Source organism: Loxodonta africana, chromosome 4 (genome assembly GCF_030014295.1).
Source record: "Loxodonta africana isolate mLoxAfr1 chromosome 4, mLoxAfr1.hap2, whole genome shotgun sequence".
NCBI lineage: Eukaryota > Metazoa > Chordata > Mammalia > Proboscidea > Elephantidae > Loxodonta > Loxodonta africana.
Genome location: NC_087345.1, coordinates 97,180,751 through 97,191,109, shown reverse-complemented (window position 1 = coordinate 97,191,109; position 10,359 = coordinate 97,180,751).

The following is a 10,359-nucleotide window of genomic DNA, read 5'->3' as shown; positions in this document are numbered from 1 at the left end:
TTAACCAGACTGGCGTTTTGAACCCACCAAAGATATGGCAGTCTGCTTCTGTAAAGATGACAGCCTTAGAAACCCTATGGGCCAGTTCTGCTATGTCCTATTGGGTCACTATGAGGCACAATCAACTCAATGGCAATAGGATTGAGCTTATGGCTCCTACAAGGAGCCCTGGCAGTGCAGTGGTTAAGTGCTCAGCTGCTAACCAAAAAGTCAGGTTGACAGTTGGAACCCTCCAGCTGCTCTGCGGGAGAAAGGTATGGCAGTCAGCTTCCATAAAGATTAAAACTCATTGCTGTCAAGTTGATTTCGACTCATAGTGACTTTATAACCCGTAAAGATTACAGCCTTGGAAATCCTATGAGGCAGTGCTACTCTATCCTATAGGGTCACTATGAGGCTAGAAGTATTGGTAGCTTGGATTCAGGGTCTGGCAATTGATAGGGAGAGATAAAGACACAGGGGATAGATTTTGAAGACAGAGCTGTGAGGACTTGTTGATGGGTTAGATAAGAGAGTGAAAGAAGAGAGGAATTATGGAGTTCTCCTAGGTTTGTGACTAAATGTTAACAAAGAGCTAAATGTTACCAAAGAGCTAAATGTTAACGTGAGGGAACCGGGTAAGAATCTCCAGTCTGCTGTAGGGAGGGAATTTCATACAAAGTCAGGGAAGGAGTGGGTTTTGCCTGGTCATCGGATGCATTTGATAAAGTAAGCATGCTCTTCGGAAGAGAAATATTATTTTTTCTTCAGTCCTAAATCAAGTCTTAACAAAGGCATCACACTTCAGAGAAAAGTTAAAAAGAATGAAAGTAGTGCTGTTACAATTGTTGACAACAACTTGATGTGCACCTGTTAACTCTGTAAACCTCTCACATTTGGGGTCAGGCTGACTTGGCAGGCAGCGTGTTTCACGTTCAGTGCGAAGACTGGCTCAGCAACCAGTGTACAGCTGTGTACACGACGTTCTCTACCACATGGAGTTCATCAATAAAGAGTAGATGGCAACAAATCAATTGCTGTGTTGCAAGTTGGGCAGAGATAAGAGTAATAAGGAGAACTCGGATCCAAAGGTGAAGAAGTTAGGTTCTAATCCGAGTTCTGTCACTGATGACAGATGTGAGCCACTGCAAGTCATTTGAACCCTCTGGGCCTCAGTTCCCTCACCTGTAAGGGGTGAGAGTTGTTGAGAAGAACAAATGAGGTAATGAACGTGCCACCACTTTGGAAACAATGAAGGACTAACAGCCAAGTTGTCGTTATTACACGATACTATATATTTTATTATGTTTTTATCCTCCACGGTGCCTTACACTTAGTATAGGCTCAATATTTTATGTTGAATTGAATTAAATAAGTACAACCAATATGGCCAGAAAATTTTGGAGTAAAACAGGCAGATTTGTTTGGCAAGTGCTGACAGATTGATCACTGGAGATTTGTACATGGTTCCATGATTCATATTTAGATGTCCTTTATCAGGAAGGAAAATGGCCAGCTCCATCTGTCCTCAGTCTGACACAAAGGATTCCAGCCTAAAACGTGATGCACCAGGGTCATGGAACCTCAAATATGTTGCAGACAACTTCACTAAAATATCAATTACCACAAGACACAGCCCAGCAATAGGACTTGAAAGAAGTAGCCATTACTTCCAGAGGTGAGTTGTTGGGTGGGTCTGACTGAGAGAATAAAAAGAGCAAGTTTCATATGATTCTTGAAGCTTCTCTTTATGGGAAATACTATTTCTGGTTTCATCAAGTAGATTTGAAGCGATAATTGTGACCTACTGGATCTAGGCGCAACCATGTCTGTGGCTGCCCTGAGATCCCATCAGTTTGACGTTGAAGAGAAAACAGTGAAGTCAATGTCCTGTCTCTCCTACACAGTGTTGTATAAGGACAACAAGACACAAATGATAAATTACAATTGAAATTTGATTTGCTCCACAACCTGTTGCTCACACACAAAAAAGTTAGATTTATAAGCTAATATTCCAAAAGATGTGCCATCCAAATTCACTAATTCATGAATGAGTTACCTTTTAAATATCACCCAGTTTTATCTAAGAGCTACTGTCACATCTTTTTTCATTTCTTTTCAAATGTCCAACCTCTATCTTCCTTTTTGTTTTCATATGGTCTTAGGTTTTGATAGAAAAGATTAAATGTCATAGTTAATTTGAAATCAATATTTTCTGAGGCTATGCTACAGACATCTGGATCCAGACTTGTAGGACAGTATTGAACACTAGAGCATCTCTCCAAATATGCATCTTTGAAAATAATTTATCATAACCATGGCTGTAATGAGTTGTGTTACTGTCTGAATATTACATGTCAAAGTCCATCAATTTTATTAACTAAACCAGGACAGAATGTTATTGAAGAACTGGTGAAGATATTTGTAATAATTGTAACTAGTAGAAACAGCAAAGCTCTGATCCCGGTTGATTTTCATATAATCATACAAAATAGAAAGTCTTTGGGTCGTCTTATTTATTTCCATGATATCAAAGGTAACTGGACATTATCTGGTGCCCTTTGTACTAATTTTAGGAGTAAGGTAGATCAGGAAATGTGAGTAGAGAATAGTAGTGACCAGGTGCTTTTTAAAAATTTTGTCAAGTAGCCTGGCTTCAAGGAAAAGGGCCGAGCCTAGTTCATAGACATCAACACATTCTACTTGGTAAACTAATGCAGATCAAAAGGATATCTACTCTGGGTGTGAAACAGTTGTGTATCTACATATTCCCAGGCCCTCCGAGAAATTAGAAATGTCTTCATGATAATCACTCACTTAAAAATAAAAAAATGGTTATATTTTCTACACCTTTCATAAGAGTTAGTGTTAGGGAAGAAACTCTTGAGCATTTGCTACAGCTGGCAAGCCCGGCCTGAGCCCCCATAGAAAGTAATAGATAAGTGCTGTTTCCATGGAGTCTGTGTCTGTAGGTCACTGGTCTGTGAACTCTCAGCTGTGTCCTTGATCCTACCTGTAGGTGAGCCTGACTGGAGAACATGATTATCTCCTACCTTGAGTGAGTCAGTTCAGATTTTCCAGGGGTAGAAGTAAAGAGGTACTTGTTCAGGTTTCCCACTTCCAGAAGCTCAGCCTCTTACTTACACCAGCACCCTCTCAAGAGTAAATGGCCTTCCTCTTACAAATCCTGGGTTGTTACTCCTAAATTGCCATTTTGTCCCAAAGATGCCTGTCTCTTCTAATGCCAGAACTAACCTACTCATACCCCTCCCATTCCTCTTCTGTGAAGTTTTCAATCAAGGTTGGAGACGCTGTTCCCTAAGCCAGTGCTTTTCAAACTTCAATATGCCTAAGAATCACCTGGCCCCCACTTCCAAAGACTGATTCAGTAGTTCTGGCTTTGGGCCTAAGAATGTGCATTCCCATCTAGCCCACAGACCAGATCATACATTTTGAGTAGCTCTGCTTTAAGTCATGGTAAGAGCATCTGAGTTGCCGAGCTTCGAATTTTTAACCCCTCAGTCACCATTTACTTTGCTATAGCAGATGAGCCTTTCCTCAATCCACAATGATTCTCACCACTTCTGGGTTCTGATAGATGATGTGATTTGCTATGATGTTCCCATTATTCTTTAACTCCACTTGGCTATCATAGTTGTCTGCCACCAGTGAACAGAAGCCTTGTCCAAACTTAGGTAATTGGGTACTTGAATTGCCATTTGCAGTGCAATGTGTTTTTCTTCACATATGGCCCTCCTGACCCTGGGTTTGTAGTTCTGCCAAGATGATTTGTTAGGCTACAATCTTGCAAAGGGATTGGACAGTTTACTATGCAAATAAGGTATGTAAACCCTTTCAGAGATTGGACAGTTTACTATGCAAATAAGGTGACTGTGGCCTACCAAGGGGGTTGATCAGTTTGTGGTCTTGATGGGAGGAGTAGGCTTATAAAATGGCAGATCCTATAGAACCTAAGGGCATGGCCGAGAACAAGGCCTAGCCTGTGGGCATGGCCAAGAAGAAGCTGAGGCTGTCCTGATCCTGAATTTTAACCTATTTCTTCCCTAATAAACTCCCATACTGTGCATATGTCCTGTGAGTTCTGTATGGCCACTGCAACAAATTATCAAATCCAGCAGAGAAGTAGAGAGTGCTGTGGGGAGGATGGCTGGTGTCAGAATAGGTGAAAAAAAAAAAAAAGAAAAGGTTGGAGAGTAGAAGTATGTCTAACTTCCACCTAATATAAATCGGCTTTGGGCTGATGCTGGTTCTCATTCCTCATTCTGAAACTGGACAAGGCCTGATGCTACTGGCTTCACCATTGGTCTTCAGGCCCCACACAGGGCTACATCAGCAGAGATCTTCATCATTTATATCCCTGGAAGGGCACATGTCCTTTATCCCCAGCTATACTCAGATATGGTCTTCTTGTGCAAAATTCCACCTGTACCATTATATCCTATATCACCCATAACTCCTACTGAATGGGCAGTGGGCTCCATGACTCTCCCTCCCATAGATTCATTGGGTAAGAAGTAACATTTGACCCAAAGAGAAGGGGAGCCCCACAGGGTTATCTGAGCCAGTCAAATCCTTGTGTTCTGTCCTTAAACAAAGAAACAGAGGAAAGTCATAGTCTGTGGTCGGCACTTGAGTAAATAAGTTATAGAAATAGGCTGAGGTGGCCATGCTGGTCAATGTGCAAGATAAGAAGATGAAAGTGGTCAGCTTGAGAGAAGAATGGATCAGATGATAAGGTTCCCTGCAGCCACCTAGAGACTAGATTTCAAACCTTCTTGGCCGGGCAGCCTTGTGCAGGATCCAGCCAAGTCAACAGCCCTGCCAAAACAAGTTTTTTTCGTGATAGAACTATAGGAGTAGGGTGGGAATAGTTTGCCAGTCAGTAAGTATTGAGATATGATATATTACTGGATATAGAGCAATGTTCTAAGGTAGAAAGAATGACACTTGAAGGGGAGATGCTACGGAAAACATGTATGAAGGTAGAGAAATGCACATTTTGCAACCTTAAGAGTTTTGGGACACAGACTAAACCAAAAAAAAAAAAAAAAACCAATCTACTCTGATTAAATCCAGATTTTTTTTTTAGTATTCTAAGTTTCTTTCATGTTTAATAGTGTTTATGGCTTTGGTTTGTCTTTTGTAAAAATGACTATGACTTGTATGTGCGTACGTTTGTGTGTCTAAAACTCACTTTTATTGTTCTACTTTATTGAGTGCCTAGTATGTGCTAGTTTCTATCCTCTGTGCTAAGTATAAAATGGCAAATAAACTAGCTTCCAATTTTGTGAATTAAACTTTTCATCACTATGTAAATAAGAAGATTAGGTACACACTACCATTAGAAAAACTTAATCCGGTAAGAATACCAGCTACAGATATGGTGTGTTTATCGATATTTTTTATACCTTTTTTTCCTGATCCATGTTTTGGTTACAACTCCTTCTTGTCTTGGGTTAGCTAATCATTCTAATTTTATAGCAGATATATGAGAATGAGTCTAGAAGTGAAAGGTAAAGCAAGGACTACCTTCTAGGTGAGCATCATGCCTGTAAGTGGTTTTTCTTACAACAACTTGGGGTACTCACAAACTATAAATACGCATTGCATGCCATCTCTTAGATCTTAGGAATTAAGTATCTCAGCAAATTTTCTTCTGTTACCTTTAAGATGAAGGGAAACACCTGGAGATTTTGTAAGAAATACTTTTTTTAATCCCTATGAAAATGAGGTCTAAGGAAATTAAGCATTTAAAGCTTCGCAGAGATGAGGTCCAGAAGATACGTCACCTCACTCTGTTCGGTATAAATTATGCTAGTCTTCTGGATTTCAGCAAGGAGCTCTTTATTGTGGATTAGACTATAAAAATACCCTCTTTACAGTCAGAGCAAATGGAGAATTAATGCAATTGCTTGTATCAAATATTTTAAGAGTCACATAGTCATATGCCCACAGGGGCCAGGTGGGTAATGTAAGAATGCAACATGGGCCATGTAGGGACTCTGGCACACTGGAGAGCATGTGCTGCGGTTAAGGGGCTCATCTCAGCAAGAGTAACGAGGCCATGTAGAAATACAGGCCCAGGGCTCCCAGAACTTCCCATTTTTTAGTAAGATATGGGTGTTAAGGTGCAATCTCCTTATTTTTAACTGTTGTAAATAATTTTTTAAAAAACACTAAACTCTTTACAGGGCAAACAAAAGTAACCTGCGGATCAAATATACCCTAAAGCTGCCATAACCAACCAGTTGCAACTTCTGGTCCAGTTAATTGCATCAAGTCTCTGTTTCATCTGACTAATTTTTTATATTGCTTCCTCTATATTCAAGAAAAAATCAGCTCTAGAAAGGGGAAGGTGGGGAGTGGAGGGTCATACTCTAGAAAGGTTTTTTAAAAATCCACTCTTCCATTGGAAATGATATAAAGCAAAGATCTTTGACATATCCTGTTAGGAAAGTGGAGTTTTCTTAACAGGGAATTATCTGCTCTATTCTGTAGCACTTTATTTATCCTATGTTACTCATCCTCTATTTTTTTTACATTTTTGAAAATCTGATCATTCTTTCATTAGTTCAACTCTAATTTTAACTAATCCATTATATAGATGTTTGTTTTTCAAGGATTCATTCCTCATAATAAACATCTAGAGAATGCTTAATGTTACATCATGTCTTTAAATTTTTATAAAGAATGAGTAAAAGACAAGCAAGTCAAGGTTTTCCTTTCTACATACGATCTAAAAAAAATCTTCAGACCAACCATCTTTACCGAAGAACCAGCCATAAAACATGCCATCAGCCACTAAGAGCAATTTCAGACAATCCTCGTGAGAAGGGAAAAAATTTCATATATTTATGCGTTTTCAAAATCTATTTCCTTCATGTTCTGAATCATGTCAGATGTCTTATTGCCATGACACACAACACCCAGTAGAGACAGTTTGGCATGGCTCCCATCACTTCAGATAACACATCACTCAGAGCAATTACTCATCAGCTTTGAGCTTTTTAAAAAATCAGTTTCAGAAAAACCATTTCTGTTTTTCCAGATAGAAAATATTGTCTAAATGTTGCCTAAATCCTAAACCACGATTGGCATTTATTCACTCATTCAACACATAGTTATTGAGGGCTAGGTATCTGGAATGTAATATGAGTCGAACAGATACAGTCCTGCCTTCATGGATCCTAGGTGGTAAGGCAGAAATCAATCACACAAACAAGCATATAATTACCAACATTGATAAGTACACTGTAGGATGATCGTGAAATGCTATGGGAGCCTGAAACAGGGAAACATGACCTGGTCTGGGGTTGGAGGGAAAGACTTCTCTGAGGAAGCAATGCTTAAGTTGATAGCTCTAGAGTGGGGAGCGGTTAAGTACCAACATGGGGAAGAAGAAATGCGGAAGAATGTAAAGGCCCAGGGAGAGAACATGGCACATTTAAAGAACTGAAAGTAAGCTAATGTGGTTGGATTTCATAAGCGGAAGAAGATGACAGATGAGGCCGAGTAGATAGGTGGGGGCCAGATCATTTAGAGCCTGTAGAAAGACTAATAAGAAGCTATTGATAGATTTGGAACTGAGGAGTAATGTTTTCATATTTGTATTTTTAAAGGATCACTATGGCAGGGGAGAGTGAATATGAGAAGATTGGTTACAAGGCTATTGCAGTAAAAGCCAAGTGTCTTAGTTTCCTAGAGCTGTCATAACAATAAAACACAAAGTGGATGTTTTTTAAGTAGGTGCCTTGATTGTCTCATAGTTCTGGAGGATGGTAGTTTGAATTCAGGGTGTCAGCAAGACCATGATCTCTCTGTCAGCTCTAGAAGAAGATCCTTCCTTGTTCTGTTTCTGGTAAACCCCGGCATTTCATGGCATTCCTTGGATGGTAGATATATTTTCAAGCAGCATTTTCCCCTGTATGACTCTGTCTCCATGTCTATTCTTCCCTTTCTAAAACACCACTCAGAAGAACTCACCCTATGCTGGTATGACCTCATTAACTTAACTGATAGTATCATCAAAGGAAAAACCTATTTCCAAAAAAGTCACATTCACAGGTACAGGGATTCGGACTTCAACATATCTTTTGGGGGGTACACAGTTCAATCCATAACACCAGGCAACTTCTGATGGTAGCTTAGAGTAGGATGGTACAGTAGAATGGAAGAAAAGTAGACAACTGTAAAGGAGGTAAAATGAATGAGATGAAGAGTAAGGAAGAGAGCAATATCTAGTGTGATCCCTGGATTTATGTTCTGTGCAATTAAATGGATGATGGTGTGTCATGGATTGAATTGTGTCCCCAAAAATATGTGTCAACTTCGTTAGGCCATGATTCCCAGTATTGTGTGGTTGTCCTCCATTTTGTGATTTTTCCTATGTGTTATAAATCATAATCTCTGCCTGTGGTTAAAGAGGATTAGGGTGGGATGTAGCACCTTGCTCAGGTCACATCCCTGATCCAATATAAAGGGATGTGGCCTGCCCTACCATTTATCTTACAAGAGATAAAAGGAAAGGGAAGCAAGCAGAGAGTTGGGGACCTCATAACACCAAGAAAGCAGTGTAGGGAGCACATCCCATCCTTTGGACCTGGGGTTCCTGTGTGGAGAAGCTCCTAGTCCAGGGGAAGATTGATGACAAGGATCTTCCTCCTGAGCTGACAAAGAAGGCCTTCCCCTGGAGCTGATGCCCTGACTTTGAACTCTAGCTACTAAAAAAAAAAAAAAAATTTTTTTTTTCACTAGACCGTGAGAAAATAAATTTGTCTTTATTAAAGACATCCATTTGTGCTGTTTCTAGTATAGTAGCACTAGATAACTAAGACATGATACCATGTACAAAGACAGGAAATACAGGAAGAGGAACAAATTTGGAGGAGAGCACAATGAGTCAGATATGCTTTTCAGACAACAAAGTGTAAATGTTGCACAGACAGTTGGATTTCAGTTCATCATTGGGGAAAGGAATCCCTACCTCCCTTACTCATCTGCCCAAAGATGAGGACTCCAAGGCAGTACTCTTTATGGGCTGTGATTTTTTTGCCCTAATAATGTAAATGACACTTTAAAATGGAAAACATTACTATATTTATTCCTTACTGGTCATGAAAAACTAACTTTCAAATGCTGTAGATGCTATTTGATACACATCTGTCTGCCTGCTATCCATATCAAATTAAAATATATTCTTATAGTGAAATGTTCTCCAGACTTGAGCCAATTGCCTTAAAATACCTTTCATTCTGTGAACCATAAAGATAGTACTTCCTTTAATGTGACAAGAAGTCACATTGTCAAGTTCTCCTGATTCACTCTAATAATCACACTTACTTGAATCACACTGCAACAGAAGTTGTTCTCAGATTGATCTTTAAATTTATAGGATGAAAAAGATAACCGTTATGGGAAAAATTCCAAGTTTGCTGTTGTTCTTATAATTGGCGAGTCTTTTCATAGTTTTAGGATAAAAATAGGGAACCAGCAGGGTAGCACAACATATTTTCCCCCACCCTTATTACTCAAGCTACAGAGGTGCTTAAATATGCCTCTGCTACTACTATTGTTGTTACCAAGAAATTTTGAGGGTTGTTTTCTCTCTTTATCTGTGTTTTTGAGAAATCTAAACAAAAGAAACTTCTAAAGTCATTACCTAGCTCAATTTTGACTAAGAGACTGAGGAAAGACATCTGTACAATTTCAGAGGCAAGACTATTTCATTGTAACTACTCATATCTACAGGATTCTGAACTGGTCTTAAATTAAGTGAGAAGTCCAAACTGCCTACAATCAATAGCTGTTGCTTTGGAAATCTAGTTATTTAAATATGGCAAGATAAGAAAGGATGTAACCCTGTTTTTATAGTTTCTTAAAGGGATACAAGCAGAAAGATGTGACCAGTGGTGGCCACCTCCATGATACCTTATGGATTCTAGTGAAATCCTCCAACAGTGCTGAGGAAGGCTGCATCATAAAACAAACCTGCCATCAAACCCACAACTGGAGAAGGGAAGAATTCCATGCCCATCTTATATTGTTTCCTACTTACTATGGGGATGTAAGGGAACATCAACACACAGTCACATTGCTTATTATTATAATTAACCCTTTAGAGCCCTTACAAGGTATTGGGCTCTGAACCAAGGACTTGACATTGAATTATCTCATTTAATCTCCACTACAAGTCAATGAGGTAATCACTGCCATTATTCCCATAAAAAAATAAAACAAGTACATGGCAACATATTGCAAACCATGCTGCGACACAAGTTGTTCTGAGATCTTTTAATTTATAGGATGAAGAAGATAACAGTTATGGGGAAAACTCCACGTTCGCTGTTGTCCTTTTAATTG